The sequence below is a fragment of the Pleurodeles waltl genome, chromosome 5 (assembly GCF_031143425.1).
Source record: "Pleurodeles waltl isolate 20211129_DDA chromosome 5, aPleWal1.hap1.20221129, whole genome shotgun sequence".
Classification (NCBI taxonomy): Eukaryota; Metazoa; Chordata; class Amphibia; order Caudata; family Salamandridae; genus Pleurodeles; species Pleurodeles waltl.
The window spans coordinates 1114059452-1114077466 of NC_090444.1; positions in this window are offsets into that span (position 1 = coordinate 1114059452).

Here is an 18015-nt window from a genome sequence, read left to right on the forward strand (position 1 = left end):
AAGAAGTATGGCTGCCTGAATCCAGAGCTCTGTGTGCTGGACTGTGCCAGGGGAGGACGGAGGAGCCAACGACTGCTGGGAGGGTTCCCCCTTCTTTCTGCTTCCCTTCCCGAGCAGACAGAGGAAGCCTCCGGGCCTGCATGACGCCTACGGAGGGTGTGGGAGCTGATGGAGTTTTGCGGCCCTCTGCCTCACGGTAAGCCGCAGGCTCGATTTCAGCCAGGAAAGCGAGCATCACCAGGAGGCCTGCTGGTCTGGCTCACGTGCGGCCGCAGTGCTAGTGGGCTGTGTTCGCCCTTCCCCCAGGCTACCGGATGGTCCCATAAGAGCTGGGACGCGGCGCCTATCACCTATGCCAAGATGGCAGCTGGAGGCTGCTGGAGAATGGACATATCGCCCCCTTTCCCCCTGAGAACGGAATAGCAGACTAACTGGGGACAGTCACAAAACACAAGACGTCAGCCTGAGCCCGACTGCGGGACGTGGGGGTGTCCCAAACCCACTAGTAGAGGTATTCCCCCAGCACAAGACCTCTACCACCGCCCCAAATAGTCTGTACGCTCAAGCCTGTCATCCCAGGTGCCGTTGGGACAGAGAGAGGAGCCTTTCTAGAGAGGCTGCCAAACTGGCTTCTATGACAGAGAAGAAGGGTGAGGATGCTGCACTTTGACCTCACAGCTCTTTCCATGGCTGCTCTGGGACCATGGTCTCTTCTCCTCAGAGGGGAACATTATCTGCTGAGGGGTTTGGAAATTGACAGAGCGAACCCCGTCTGCCCACACAAATGGATGACAACAATGGCAAGGCCATTTAGCCCAGACAAACTAAGCTAATCGCCCGACGGTGTCACATACCATCTAAGTGCGTGACCAGGACACGATTCAGCGAAGGACAAGGGGGCATTCACGGGAAAATCCGCTTCATGGTGCCAGAGTGGGATACATAGCTTCACGGACCACATATGCTCCACGAACAGGACAGTCTCTACATCTGCTCCGCCACTTACGTTGGATGTAGCTGGGGTTACATGCTCACCCTTCTCCTTGAACGCAGAGAGTGGCCCTTGTACTGGACCCCTCGCACAGAGGAGCACCCTCAGTCCCCACGCTGCCGCATCACCCCATCGTCATCACGGTGAAGACCCGGAGACTTTTAAAGTCCTCCTTCACAGGTGGCAGTGCTTACTGGCAAATCAGCAGGTAAACACACCTGCCAACTGCTGTTTTCGGAAGCTATTGTGCTGCCTAGGCCCATGGCATCACAAAAGATCCCCCTCAGTTCTGCGGCTGCACCGGCTGACTTACGCTCGGACTATGCCACGGAGCACAAACTCCAGGAAATCGCTGCCGTGGGCTGCCGCCTAGAAGCTATGAACTCAAAGATTTCAGACCTATCCACAGCCTCCACCTCCATACAGGCAGAGATAGCCCTGTTTCCAAGATAAGGTCACAGACCTCGAACCATCGCCTCACAAAAGTTGAAGGCCAACTTGCAACGCTGCCAGAACAAGACTCAGAGCTGCAGTTCCTCCGTGCAAAGATTACAGAGATTAGGAGCTGGAGGGACAATGTCTGTTTTTTGGGAATACCAGAATACAAGGAGGGATCAGATGCCAGGGCTTTCCTCAGGGGCTTCTTACCTGAACTCACTGGCCTTGCCTTTTCCCTACTTTTGAAGTTTCAATGGGCCTACAGAATCAGCCCCTCCCATAAAGCTAACGCAGGAAAGCCCCGTCCCATCATCGCATGCTTTCTGCACCATGAGCAGGTCCGCCAGGTTTTAGCAGCTTCCAGAACCCAAGGTTTGTGTTCTATGGAGGGGCATGAAATTCGTGTGGCCACGGATTTCTCACAAGAAACTAATGAGAAAAGGAAAGCGTTTCTGGCCCTCCGTCCACAACTGAGAAATATGAATATCAAATTCGGCCTTTTTGGGCCAGCTCATATGTGGATCACACAGGATGGCAGATCCAGAGACTTCCTCGAACCAGCTGATCTGTGTTCCTTTCTGGGGGGCCATGCCACCCAACCTATGGACCATGTACCACGCACTTGACTCCGAGCCATCCTGGTTTGGGGGACCCTCCCTCATACTCTGACCCTAACAGGCATGGTGCACATTTTTCAATGCAGAAGAGCGGCAGGACCTATGACCGCTCACAGAAGTCACAGGAAGGTAGAGAACACGCTCTTCAGGCCATGATTGCTCTCACCCAAGACCAATGCAGAGGCAAATCCCATTCCCCCTTGAAACCAACACCCCTTACTGATCAACCACAATGAAGGCCTCATGAAGCAGCCAGGGTTTCTTGCCTGGATGTACAGAGTGTATACCCAGCGCACGGCTAAGTACCCTACTCATATCTTTCAGACGTTCCTGCCTTTGACATAGTTAATGGTTTTGTTATTGTTCTTACCTCTGTATATGTGGTTGCCACAAAAAATGATTTCCTGGTCGTACTCTGCTGTCTCTTTGATACTGTTATAATAAGCGGATCCACATGTATTACATATATCTCATGTGTTTCATGTAATTGCTGCCCTGGAGAGGCCTCATACTACCTAGGATAATGTGGTGCTGCTGTTCTGAATATGTTTGTAGGTTTGGACCCCGTCATCGGTTGAGACCAGACACTGCCACCCTCCTGTATTGCTTGTCCCTGAGCCACACCTGGAGGTAGAACAATGGGGGGTGTCCCATGGAGACCAGACCTGGGGCCCTGCTGCTCCCCTACTCCCATATACCCATTCAATTCTTCGTAGCCTGGGAGGCCCCTGCTGGTGGGATCACAGGTGGCCATGACCCCATCTCAGCTCCTCAACCCGGTAACCCTCTGAATCTCATAATCTAAACTGGACCTGTGGCCACGTCCATGCTTCCCCCAATGAGTCGTACCTACCACGGGATGCTCACTTGGAAATGGGGACCTCGTAGGTACCTGTCCAGAAGCTACCATCCTGGCGCAAAGGAAACCGGCCTCCTACCCCCAAAAAATATACATTCCAAAACTTTTCCCCATAGGACACTTTGTGAAGACGATGGGCGTAGCTTTCAGTACCACCTGCCCTCCCCCCTGTCGAGGGACCGCGTGGTGGCAATGGGAGAATGATAGGGGATGGTGCACGTGTTAACACTAATACTGGATCCACAAACAATGATGATATAATCGGTGTTCCTGGCCCTCGACTGTGAGATACAGTTCTTAGAGGTACATCTGCACAACAGTCACGTCAAGGCGCTAAATTTCTGTCCCCTCCACTGAGTTTTTCAGGCCAACGGTGACCCAAAATAGTGGATACCCCAGGGACACCTGCCTCATCTACCCTCCTCTCTTGCCCGACACTGGGGTAGTTCTGGCCTACACCCCTCCTCAGCACCCACCTCTCTATCCCGCTACCCTACGCACCCCTGGAACACTCCGAATATAGCATCCTACACTGTTTGCCTCTGGCTGAATATTGTCGGCCCTCCCTTCCTCCCCTGTGTGCATATTTGGTGGGCGGAACATACAGGTTCCGATCCACAGTCTAACAGGACTCAAGAATTGCAAGGTGTTTACCTTGGTTCCCATTGGATCTCTGCTGCGTTTTTTCTTCTGTTTGTTCTATCTCCCTGTCTACCCCCCCTTTTTTTCTTTCTTTCCCTCTTTATTCTATCCTAGTCAGTCCTATCTATCCTATTCTATCCTATTTCACTTTTTCTGTCTCTCCCTCTCTGCCTTCTTGACTGGTCCGCCTCTCTTTTCCCCTGACTGAGGGTCCACGCCCTTGCCCCCTCCGTACCCCCTGTGTTCTGATATTACTACTGCACCCTCCACTCCTTGCCGTATTGTCGTAGTGGGGGATCGCCAACCACAGTGAACCGACAGGCCCGGCTCTCGAATGGGAACAATATATCCATTGACGGTCCTTTCATGGAACGTTCATTGCCTAACGCACTACATCAAGAGACAGAAAGTTCTGTCTTACCTGCGGTCCAAACGAGCGGACATTGCCCTCTTGCAGAAAATGCACCTTTCCCCACCAGAATTGGAGAAACTGCGCAGGGATTGGGTGGGTCAGGTGCTCTTCAGTGGGGCTCTGTCAGTACACTCCAGAGATCCCAGCTCCGGGAGAAAATGTGGGGTGGCGATTCTTATCTGACAATCCAGAGTACTCAGAACATGGTCTGAACCAGAAGGTCGGTACGTCCTCACCAAACTTAGATTGGGTGCTCACAGCTTGTGTTGGATCCGTATATGCCCCTACGGGCTCCAAAAGCCTCTTCTTCCTTTCTCTCAATCATCCGCTGACAGAGATTGGAGCCTCAGATTATTTACTAGGTGGGGTCTGGAACTTGATGCACAATGCTATCTTGAATCGCACGGGCGGATTGGATGTAGGTAATAATGTGGATAGGGCACTCCTTGGAGACGTCCTTTCGGATCAAGGGCTGGTGGATCATTGGCGTCTCTCCCATCTGCTGGACCGCGAATATACCTTTGTTTCACCGGTCCACGGGACTCAATCTACACTGGATTACTTCCTTAGTACCCACAGACTGGTCCAATCGATCAGGGAGTCCCAGATATTGACGGCCATGTTGTCAGACCATTCCCAGGTCTTGATAGCATGAGATCTGGGCTTAGAGTCCCCTGGGCGCAAGCAGTGTCATCTGAACACTTCCAGATACCGGACGCCACAGGGGAAGGACCAACTTCGCTCACATGTCGCTACCTACCTGATCAATAACAAAGGCTTGGTCTCCTTTCTGCAACTACTGTGGGCTGCGGCGAAGGCAACAATAAGGGGCCAACGTATGAGAGATGCTGCCATCGCTAATGTTCAGAGATGCTCCCGCCAGCAAGCCTTGGAAGACTGTATAGTTAACTGTACCCGTGAGTATACTGCAACATCCTCCCTTCCTACTCGCTGTCGCCTGGAAAAGGCTAAAATGGAACTGAATGCTCTCTTTACCTCTCAGGCAGAATATGCGTTGCAGCAGAGGAAAGGACATCATTATGAACATGGAGAAAAGGAGGGGCATTTACTGGCTGCCCAGCTCCGTCAGAGAGAAGCAGCATTAGCTATTCTGGCCCTACCAGACTCTGATGGCACAACTCTTGCTCACCCCCAGGCGACAGTGAATGAGTTCTGGTGATTCTATAAGATCGTCTATACTCGTGAAACAGTAGAGGATCACAATAAACTGGCCACATTCTTTGAGAAGTCACGAATACCCAGCCACTCAGAGGAAGGCAGGGCACTCCTAGAGGGGGAGATCAGCAAGGAAGAGATAGCGCAGTCAATTGCTAAACTCCCTTACCACAAGGCCTGGCGACATGTCTCAAGAAAGTTATGCCATCCCTCATTCACCATTCGCAAGTGGGTTTCGTATCCGGACGCTCCTCCAGTAATCATCTACGTACCCTATTGCTCGCCCTATGACTCTTGGGAAGAGGCCCTTGCCCTCTCTCTTGATGCTGAAAAGGCATTCGATAGAATAGAGTGGTGGTATCTTTTCAAAACTGAATTGATTTGGGATCGGGACCAGTTTTATTAATAAGGTAAGCTTGTTGTATGACTCACCAATGGCACAAGTCAACTGCGGGGTTTCCTGTCTCATGTCTTCTCCATCAGGTGAGGGACCCGACATGGTTGCCCTCTATCACTGTTACTATTTCTCCTAGCTGTAGAGCCCTTAGAGGCAACTATCCTCAGGTCACACCTCATTACCAGGATACCAATCCCTGGCATTAGTTCCACCATCTACTTATACGCCAAAGATATCCTGTTAACAATCACAGACCCAGCTCAGTCGCTTCCAGCACTTACGTCAATTTTAGTTGAATTTGAAGCACTCTCGGGCTACAAAATAAACTGGAATAAAAGTGAGGCACTTCCTTTATCCCCTGTGACAGTAAGCCCGACCATACAGGACTTCCCGGTTAAGTGGAAGCAGTCAGGTCTTAAGTACTCAGGCATATATAGTAACTGGGACCTGGAACATATGGTGGCAGACAACCTAGATCCTCTACTTGCCAGCATGAAGATGGACTTCGACAAATGGTCCAAATTAGGTCTCTCCATGTGGGGAAGAGTACAGGCAGTATGCATTGTGACTCTACCGAAGTTCTTATATATCCTTGGAATGTTGCCCCTACATGTCCCCCTAACTCTCCTCAGAGAAGTGGATAGCTGCATAGGGGCCTTTGTATGGGGGTCCATGTGTCCCAGGTTATCCAAGGCCACACTAATAGCTCATCATGAATATGGTGGGTTAGGTTTACCCTCAGTGGAGCATTAGACCCTAGCACTGCATCTTTTGCAACTTGTCTTCCTGCTGCCAGGAGCACCAGACCCGCCATTGTGGGTTGAAGCCGAACGTACGCTCTTATGCTTCCTACCTGGACTCAATGTACTATATAGCGCAAGAGATATCCTACCTCAGCCCATCAACCCCATGATCCAAGCCATGAGGAATTCTTGGAGACAGGCGCATCGCTTGTTGGGGGTTGATCCACTGATCAATGATCATGCAACCTTATGGGCAATGCAAGCTTATTAATAGGGGGGAAACAATTAACTGGGAGGCGTGGCAGACGAGGGGCCTCTAACGCATTGACCACCTTCTAGTCAATGGGTACCTGAAATCGTTTGCGGCCCTCCAGGAAGAATTTGACCTGCCCGCCCACCACTCGTGGCGTTTCCTCCAGATTCAGCACTGTCTTCGACGCCGCATGGGAACTTGTCCTTGGCAGCACCACCGCTCCCCAGTGTTCAGCTATTTAAAAACCTGGGGCTTCTACCAGGGAGTCGTGTCTGGCATGCATACCCTGTTAAACCGTCACCTGTTCTCCCTCCCCTTCTTGGTCTCCCTCAAAGCCAAATGGCTGGCGTGACTACAGACAGATTAGGAGGTGGAGGATTGGACTGACTTGATTGAGTGAGAGACTGTGGGGCACGGGAAGCTCGCTTGAAATTTTGTCTTTTCAAGACTGCACAAATGGTACTGGACACCCCAGGAACTTCAGGCTGCAGGGCTACTGCCCCAGGTATCTTGCTGGCATTGTTCTCATCCCGCTGTGATCTACTTCATATACTCCACGACTGTCCGACCATCCAACCTTACTGGCAGGTAGTGGGTGATACCCTAAGAGAAGTTCTATCGCCCTCCCTTATTCCCTCCGACCTCCTTCTGCATTATACAGCCAACATCCAAGGCCTTCTCCGTCCACAACTACGCCACACAGCACTGGCAACAGCCAAATTAGGCATTCTAAGGCATTGGCACGCAGCAACACCCCCCACCCATGACTTATGGATCTCAGCAATGTACCAAGCTGCCTCACATGAACGACTCATTTACAGTCTACAAGACAAGACGGAAATATTCCTCCAGACGTGGGCCCCTTTCTACCCCGGACAATTGAACGCCCACGCTGTTCCCCGATAAAGGGCACAATACTGCAGTCCTCATGTGTGGTGCCCCCAGCTGTGTCTATACCCTCTACCGGCCATAATCATAATCAAAATCACAACCGTAACCGCATCAGCTGACCCTCTCCCCTTCCCTCCCTTACACCTGCTCTTCCTTCCATGCCGTATTACCCCCCCTCGGTCTTTTATGTTTGCGTTTATGTTGTCGTCCTTGCTCTTGTTCCTCTTCTTCTTCTTCTTCTTTCTTTCCTCATCGTTCTTCTTCTCGCCCTCCTTATATGCATTGTTATTTTGGTTCTTTTTATTATTTTCCATTGATATTATGTTTTTTCGTTCTGTCTTTTTTATTTTTGTCAGCGGTGTTCTCATCCTTATAGTCTGTGTTTATCCTTCATATTGTTCATAGGATTGATCTAGGTTCGTATCCTTCTTTCTGTCCCTCCGTCCCCCCTTTATTTTTCTTTACCCTCTTCTGTCCCCGTTCTTTCCTCTACTGCTTTTTCTCTTTCCTTATTTCCACATCTCTGCTCTTCTATTCCGCTACGTTTACTACCACCCATTCCTGGTCTCCTAATTACCCCTCTTCACAAGTCTCTGCTCTCATTCTACCCTTTCATTTATACACATTCTTGATACATATCTCCCCCCCTCCATACCCAGAGAATTAGAGTCCCCACGATTAGTCAGGATTTATACTTACATATCCCTTTGACTCCACCTATGCTTCTTCTCTCTAAACTTTGTCAACGTCCCAAGGAAGTCCATGGTTGGTTGGTGGAAGGGTGGGCAGGGGTGCCCTCTTAGTTTTACCTGTGGTCCCTCGTCACATGTTGCCCCTCTTCGTGGGAGTCTGCTGGTGGGCATAAACTGGCCTATACATGGACAATTTGTGTCAGACTCAGCTCTTCTACATTGTATTCAGAATGTGACTATGATCACACTCGATAATGTATCCAGGCAATTGGTTGTTAAGATATTTTTTGCATCACCAGGACTGACTATCCTATTGTATGGTTGTATATGATGCTTCACTTGTTTCCCTAATAAAGAATGACAAAACAAACAAAACAATGAATGTATGTTCCAGATCTTGATGGTCCTGGCGTGGAGGCGGCAGATACACCTTTTGACATAAATGAATGTGAGACTATCTTGCAGGATTTACAACAATTCTGTGATGACAACCCATCTACCAGTGCTGCCTCCTCTGGAATTAGGGATGTACCAGTAACATCTACCCGCTGGATTCTAAAACGTGCAATCTAGTGCGTGAAAAGATTGCTGTGAAATTATAGTTTTGTTCTTCTTATCGTGCACCGGTTCCAGTCCTGGGAATACACGGTATCAGAACTATCATTCTACCACTGCAGCCTGGTTCTAAAGAAAATCACTTCATCTCCATCGACAATGTCAAGCTACACCATATGGCCGAGTCTGCACAGCAGACCTAGGGGATTCCTGGGTAGTACCCGAATCCCTCCCACAATGGGCCAGGATGTTTCCCTACAAGTCTTCAACAGCAACGCTGAAACCTCTCCAATTTTGGGGAGGGTGGAAAATGAGCTTTCATTGGTTCCACTAACAACTACTTCTACAACATTTATTGGTGATAATGAGCAATTTTATTCAAATTCTACAGAAACAGATGGCACAGTCTACTATGAGCCACCGAGGGACCCTTTTTCATGTTCTCCTCTTCAAAACACAGCTTCAGTTTTTGCAGAAACTGTTTCTGGTTATTTTGTCAATGATAATGACACATCTACTGACTCATCTGCCTCTACTGCAACAGAACTGTCTAGAGCACACAAGCTGATAATTTGGCCAAAAAATGACTCTTTCACTCGTCCATTGAACTAGCAATGGCTCTCATTAATTATACTTGCTTCTCTCCTTTGGATTGGGTTTGCCAGTCTTTCCTTTTTTCTTATACACTGTCATTATCTTCCTGAATGCTCTACAGTTGAACTGGTGGGTGAGGTTCTAAAACCACATTTTTCATCACACAAAATTTGCAGAGACTTTTCCCTAGTGAACATTTCAACTAGTCCAATTCCTGATGGGATTGTTTAGGATAAAGTATTATTTGACATATGTGGCCCTCTAGAGGTCATTCAAATACCATATGTATCCAAACTTTCTATGAATGGTGTAATTACACCCGGAGTGGTTTCTGATGATTGGGATGTGAAAACTGTTGATTCTATGATGTTCGAGCTACGGTATTATACAGTTTTTAAAAATGAAGATGTGTACCAGTTTAAAACAAATTATGGAGATGTGTTCTGTTATAATTACCATGGACATTGTTTCATTCACAAAGACTATTTTTCATACACACAGTGGGAACACTGCCTGACTCCACCAGTAGGCAGTTCCAAAACATGTACTGAAAGGTTTGCATATTTTTCTGGGCACAATGTTAAAAATGCTGAGTCATATTGTTTCAAATTGGCAGTAATGGAAAGTCAACATGTTTTATTGACAGATACAAAATTAATCTATTCTGATTCCTTTGTTTCCCGATTGGCTGTAGAAGGCTATGAGTACTGATTGAAGTCTATTGACTAAATTGGCAAATAAGAGGAGAGGAATCTTCATTTAGAGCCTGCCTGATTATGGTTCAAACTATATTTCTAAATTAAACAGTACAACAAACAAGTTGGTTAGGCTTACCAAACATTAGGGAAATGAATATGCCCAGTATTTCTGCTTCTGCAAAATCTTATAAATGACAAAAGTATATACATGCATCTGAAGATGAGCTCAATGAATGGGCCCAGAATGGAACATTTAACATGTCACTTTCACGTCCTGGCAGGTGGTTATTATGGCCTGTCGACACCAATGGGTGCCACACAGGTTTTGTAAATTCCTCGGGGGTTTAGTACAAATAGGCCAGACCCTCGCTAAGTTGGTACACTCGTGTATAGTGACAACATATCTTGTAGGAAAACCATACCAACAATGGCTGAAGGGTTCCTCACTAGAGCTGTCAAAGAATATCATAGTCTTCTGTCCAATAACATAGATTTACAGGATTTCCTTCTAGGTCCCAGAAGACAACATAGAAGACAACACAGAAAACACTTCTTGTGTGCAACATATAAGGAAATTTGGAAACTTTCCCAACAAGAAGCGGTCACCCGGTTAAGGCAAATAGGTCAGGGAAATTTAAAGAAAGCTTAAGCCGTTGTAGATAATGGGATTAACACGTTGTCCGACCGAATATACTACTTAAATAATATTGTGTCCTCTGCAATAGACATAGCACGGAGTGATGTGTAATTTTTGCAACATGGACAAAGTCAGCTAAGATCCATTATGCAGTTAGGTTGGACTTTACAAACACTGAAAGAAGGTTGAGTTCCCTGGCAACACATGAGCGCAAGGGATATTTTTTCAACATTTAATTTAACGCGACAACAAAAAATAATGGCTAAGAAGGAACTAACATATGTCGTGTTAAATATTGAACATTTTTAAAAGTTGCCTTTTACTGTGGCTGAAATACCATCTGCTGAGAGGTTAGTACATAGGGTTATAAATCTGCCCATTTCAACACTTCAATTCATTGTTTGAAACACATGAATACTGCTTTTCATTGGCAGTGTCCACCATGCACATCATATTGTGCATTGGCATAGGAAATAACACTGGTACTGGTCCTTCTGCACAGGAAGAAAAGTCTGTGTATGTCAAGGTCATTGACCGCATGTTTTACATAAACAAATAGTTGCGTTGGAATTTTGTATTAAACAAAACAAATGTTGATTGACTACTAAAAGCATTACACCTACACTATATTTTGCCCTCCCTCCTTCCTGGTAATCATCTGCACTTGTTGATGAACTGAGAGCATAGAGATCCTAGCCACATAGCTGGGCATTTCTAATTATGGCATTATTTGGAGGCTATGGTCTCTGCTGATGAGGCAGGTTGGTAGGACACCCACCAAAGCACAAGGTAGGTTATTACAAAGTGATTTTGAGTTGGGTGGCTTAATAATGTCAGGACTATTGCTTTAATGTTTTAGAAGAATAACATGAATAATTTTCCAAAAAGGCATGTCTTTCTTTCAACAAAATGCTCTACCTGCGAAGGCAAGTGTAGGATTGCAGAATGTATTGTAGGCAATGAGATCCCTACCAGGGGGGACAGGATCTGACAATATAGCCAGTGTTTCATCTAACATGATGAGCTTCTGGGAAGCTCCTTGAGGAGTGATGGACCTTATTACTGCCTGGAAAGATAAATTAACAAATGAAAATGCAAAGCTCTTGTAGCAAACATCTGACTTAAGTTAGCAAATTGCTGATGACTTCTCCAAACCCTATAAAAAGTGGTTAATGTTGCTCAATCCCTTGGTAAAAATGTTACCTCGTAATGTAGTCTCTTTTTTGGATTTTTTTTTTTTTCATCATGGATCGCGGCTACTCCTCAGGTCAACTTCTGATGCAATGACATCAGCTTGGCTCGCCGTAAGGGCCCGGTCAATTCCTGGAAGCCTCATTGATGGGGAAAAGCGTCAGAGCTTCAGCAGGACCAACCTGAAATTAAGGCTATGTCGTAGTTTGACGTTGCTGGTTTGACTCTCGTGGATGGGTTGGTCACCTTATGAAACTTTTTCACAAAATTGCTCCAAATTTCTCTGAACTTTTGGATCTTCTTCCAGAAGTCCTCGAAGTTTCCACAAATGTGATCCAAGGTCTCAGAAGCTCTGAGTTGCTATTTGGAAGGTGTGACTACAGTTCCCCGAATACACCTTACCAGAATATTCAAATGGCCACTTTGCGCTGGTCAAGAGGATAGTCACCCCTCTGGATGGTGGGGAAAGGAACAATAAAATGCTAATAACACTACATTATTATCATTTTTTTCCTGGGAAAAGGGGCTGGGGTGGATGGCCTGGAGGGAGTGGGCTGGGGGAGGATTATGTGCACTATAAAGTGTGCATGCCTATTTCGTTGGCCATGTTGGGACGGCCAAACAGACATGCACACTGTGCATGTTCTCTACCCAGCTGAATTGCACAGTAGAATTGAGAACATGTCCAGGTTCCCACTCCCAGTCTCAGAGGTGAAGCAGGCTGCCTAGAACAATCATGGCGCTGCTGTCATTCTGGTGACAACAGCATCATGATTGGTTGGGAGCCTGTGTGCACCCGGGAAGAGGACGACGACGGAGGGGTGATGAACGGGTCGGCCCCACAGGTAAGCTTTTTTTTCTTTTTTTTACCCTGTCCCTTTATCCCATCTCTCCCCGTCCCATCACCCCATTTGAGTGGCAGCTGCCACTGCTCTTCTTGCAAGGGCGTTAGGTTTGTGTGCCAGCACCACTAGACTGGCCCATCAAATATCAGAGGGCTCAATTACCCCTGGCTCCAACATGTTAGCTAATTCAGCCTTGATGTTGGCTCTAACCTGGTCTGACAACCTGTACAACTTAGTTTTGACAGGCAAGCTGTCACCAGTATCATGTCACTGACACGCCAAGGCCCAGATTCTCAAGGATTTAGTGTCGGTCTAGCATTGCTTTTGTAAAGATAAGCTGCTAAAAAAAAAAAATTGAAATTCGCAAACCAGCGCAAATAGGTATTTGCATTAGTTTGTGTGGCAATGTAGTACAAAGCAGCGTGAAACACTGCTTTGCATTACTTTGCATCAAGGGGGCATTACATGGGTGGTACATGGGGATACCCCTAGTACCACCCAAGCCTTTTGACACTCAACCCTATTCTGAAAAATCTGAAGAAAGCGTTTAGGGCCAAAAATGAACGCTTTGAAAAGCAGGCGCTAAACTAAGAAATGTTTTTTGTTCTCCTTGCTTTTCTGACTTTGTATGTGTAATGCACTGTACAGCACACATACAAAGTAGGAAAACATTTCAACTTGTCTAGGTATAGTATTTTTGCACAGGAAGGGTAACCTTCCTGCACAAAACCTATGCTAGACTCACTCACACACCCTAACACTATGACCCTAAGGTGTTGGTGTGGTGCACAGCAGCTGAAATCAGTGCCAGCGCTAGGGAGAGCAGAGGAAAGTGCCATATCTATATGAATATGGCACTCTCCTGCTCTCTCCCTGTCACACAGCGCAGCTTTTTTGGCTGCTGAACTGCGTTGCATGACACCTTTCTGAATCTCGGCCCAAGTGGTCATGGAGAACAGCCCAGCAAACTGCTCCAACACTTGTTTTAAGTCTTTTTGCTGCTCGTCTGTCAGCTTGGGAGAGCGTACAAGCCTTTCCACAACCCATCTTGCACATTGGTTGAGAGGAAGCCTGGCAGAGGTTCATTCTTCTTCTCCCTTTCCTCTTCTGTGACCATGATCATGGTCATGTCTGATTATCTAGATAGGATTTCAGTTTGTTCACATGCAAGATCCTGTGGGGGATTTCTGGAGTCCCCAAGGTTCACCAGGTAGGTGATTCTCCAGAATCCTGGAAGGCCCAATCCACTTGGCCTGGTGGGCCCTGGGAGCCACAGGCTCCAACACCCACACCAACTGACATGGATGGTACTCAGGCTTAGTATCCTTTTGATCATGCCAGAGCTTCATGAGCTCATAGCTAGCCTGCAGGTTGCTGCTTGTTCTCTTCATGTACTCTGCCATGTGAGACCGCAGGCCTAGCACGTAGTGAAGAACATTCTGCTTGGACTCCTTGAAAGTCTTCTCCCAAGACTTTCTCACTAAACACAATAAGCTTTTTACAGGGTGCCCAAATAGTAACCCAAAAGGGCTGAATTCAACCCCCTTTTGGGGCACCTCTCTGTACGCAAGCAGCAGGCATGGGAGGACATCCCATCTCGTCCTGGGTTTGTCAGAAAAACCCATAATCATGCCCTTCAGGGTTTTGCTAAATCTTTTCACCAGACCATTAGTCTAGGGATGATATTGGGAGGTGAACTTGTAAGTAACACCACATTCATCCCACTTCTCCTTCGGATAGGCAGGCATAAAGTTTGTGCCCCTAACTGAGATCACCTTCTTTGGGAGACACACTCTTTAACAAACCAGGAAGGGCCCTAGCCACTGTGGGAGCAGTGACTGTCCTGAGGGGTATTGCCTCTGGATGCCTGGTAGCAGGGTCCATTACCACCAAAATGTATCTGTTGTTTTAGGCAGTTGGTGGGTCTAGGTGACCAACAATATCAATCCCCACCCTCTCAAAGGGAGTCCCTACCACTTGCAGTGATATTAAGGGAGCCTTTGACATGCTCCCTGTCTTGCCACTGGCCAACAGGAAACACAGGAGCTACAAAATTCCTTCACTTTGGCACACATGTTAGGCCAATAGAAATGGTTGGCCAGCCTATTCCAGGTCTTGGACTGACCCAAATGTCCTGCCCAGGGGATGTCATGACTTTAGGTAAGGAGGAGTTCCCTGTACTTCTGGGGGCCCACCACTCTCCTGGTTGCCACTGATTTGGGGTCCCTTGCCTCAGTATAGAGGTCTCCATCCCCCAAGTAAACCCAGTGGGATCAACTGACATCACGTTGCTGTTGAATGGAGGCAGTCTGCCTCAGATTCTCAAGTGTGACACTCTCTTTGCCCCTGGCACAATACTTCCCTGGTGGATCCACCTGATCCTTGCAATTCTGTCAAGTAAGGAAGAGCTTGTCAGGGTGGAGTCCTTACCTCATAGGTCAGACCATCTCCCTCAGGACTGGATTTCTCCTGCACCTCTGGAGTTCCTTGGGCTGTTTCATCAGTTCCTGTGCCCTTTCTCCTGCTTCTGGAGGCTTGCCCCTTTGTTCCAGGGTCCAAGTGTGCAATACTTCCCTGTTGTGCAGGCTGTGACCTGGTCACAGCACACCCCCACTCGGGGAGGTGCAGCATTTAGGAACTGACCCTTTTTACCACCTTTGACAGTCAGGTGTTTCAAGATCATTTCCCTTTAGACAGAGTGAGAGGGCAGCAGACACCACTATCTTTTAAGGGCCAGTCACATCTCTCCTTTCCAAGCTTACCATGGCCATGGGATGGAGCTTGGCTCTGCTGTCTGCATAAGTTACATGGTGGAATAAAGCAGGTAGGATTTGCCCTGGCGAAACCAGTTTCTCTGTGACCATAGTCTTACTGGCTCCTGTATCTCACAGAGCCTCAACCTGAGTCCTGTTGACTTTAGGCCTCTGCCTGTACTTCTCGATGCTTGGAGGTAAGGCAGCCAGGGCTACAACATCCACCCCTCCCATGGACACTAAGGTAACCTCTGTATATCCTGACCCCATCGCTGGGCCAATGTCCACTCCCACACCTACACTAGCAATCCCATAGGACTACCTCCAGTCGGGCTTCTTGGAGCAGAAAACATCCCCTCTTTTGTGTCAAAACACTTCCCTGCATTTGCAAGTTCATAGAACTTCCCTGCCTTAGCAGGATGAAAGTGCTTCCCCTGATACCCTCTCCCCTTGGAAGTGGCATGGCGTCCCCACCTTGTGCAGGTTTTGATTTCTCCAATGAGCACTCTTTTGATGTTTTATCTTCTTTACCCTGGGCTTGGGGGTAACCGTGTCCTCCCTTCTTATGATCACCCCCAGGTGTTAGTTGGAAACCCTGGTTCTCAACCACTCATCAGCCAGCTGCCTTTCCCAGGTCCCTGGGACTAGATAGACAGCTTAGAGTCCACTAGATACTGGCATAATGTTTCTGAGATACAATTAGTCAAGATGTGCTACTTCATGATTATATTGTATAGCCCCTCATAAGTACTTATTTTGTTACCCTGAATCCAGCCCTCTAGTGCCTTAACTGAGGTGTCTACAAAGGCAACCCAGGATTGGGTATTGACTTCCTGGGTGTCCCTAAGCTCCATCCTATACTGCGCTGGGGTGAGACCAAACATGTTGATGGGACATCTATTCCTCTTGGGATAAGGCTCTGTCTCATCCTCCCATAGGGTCAGGAGCCTATCCCTCCCAGTTAGTGGGATCAATTCCCACATAAGTAAACCCCAAAACTTTAGACTAACCCTGTGATGGAAATGGCCCTTTCTGCAGGGTTATCCCCAAATGTTTTTCCTTTCTCCTATTTTTCAGACCGACTATTTTCTTGACTTTATGACTCGATGCACTTTACCACTGCTCATCAGTACTAATGTGCATGTGTTCTCTCCCCTAAAACGTGGTATAATTGGCTTACACCTATTTGGCTTATTTAGTGTACCTGTAAGTCCCTTGTAAAGTGGCATACCATATACACAAGGCTTGTAAATTAAATGCTACTAGTGAGCCCCCAGCAGAGATTGCACCACCCACAGAGGAAGCCCTTTATACTTGTCTCAGGTCTGCCACTGCAGTACCAGCGTACGCAGTTTACTGCCGCAAAGACTTGGCAAGTCAAACTACTTGCAAAGGCCTAAACTCCCTTTTTACTACACATAATTCACCCCTAAATAGGCTCTAGATAGCCCTATGGGCAGGGTGCTGTGCATGTGAAAGATAGGAAATATATTTTTATGTATTACATGTCCTAGTAGTGACAAATAGCCTATTTTGTTTTTCACTACTGTGAGTGTTGTTTCTCTCACAGGCTTGCAATGGGAATTCTCTTATATATATCTAAGTGGTAATTTCTGGTCTGTGAGGAGTAGCTTGGGCATGTTTGCTATGTTTGGAATGGTAGTGAAAAAGCATGCTAATTGGTGTTGGTGAATATTTCATGACTATTTTAGAAATGCCACTTGTAGAAAGTGGGCACTTATCTGTGCTCATAACTCACGTGCTTTGTAGCCTTACTCCAAACCACATCCGGGGCAGAGTGACCACTCCACTTGGTGCATACCTTCCAGACAGCCATAACACAGGAATGGTTGGTTATGACAGAAGAGGGATTTGCATACTGATAGTCATCCTGGGCTGGGGGGAGGCAGGTTCATTCACACCTTACATGTGAATAAGCTATGTCATGCCCTCATACAATGGACTGATTACCTCCTACTGATGTCTGGAGACAGGGCTGGGTTGTATATTGGGCTTCACTTGAAAGGGTTCCTTTGAAGTCCTCCTCCGAACAAAGGCATTTTTGAGCGTAGTAGAAGGGCTCTTGCCCCATGATTTTGGAACACTTTTTGAACTGGGACTGAAACTCTGTCAGAAGGACCACTGAGCTACAAAAGGACTCATCTGGACTGCTCTTCTGTTTGTTGCTCTGCTGCCTGGTGTCTGCTGGGTGGCATGAAGCACTCATCTGGATTGAGTTTCTGCATGTTGCCCTGCTGCCAGTTGTACTGTGATGTTGGACTGCCAAAGTGCTGTGGGGCTGTCAGGGGAGATTGCCATTGGAGCTGCTAGTTTTAATCGGTTGGACTGCCTCATCACTACTGCCTGCTTGGTGCCCTTCCAATTGCCACCCAAGGAGTTCACCGAAGGCGGAGCGCTGTGTCCTGCTCCTTGGTTTGTTTAACTCAGCGTGTGAAGAGCGCTTCTCTAATTATTGCACAAGTGAGTGGTGAAAAAGCTGTGTATAGCCTCTGGCCCTTTTGGATTACAGCGTGTGAGGTATGCTGTAGTAACTCTCAGAACAGGTGGAAAGCTTTATTTACCTCCCAGTGTGTGAAGGATACTGCACCCTGACCCATGGGGTATTGGACG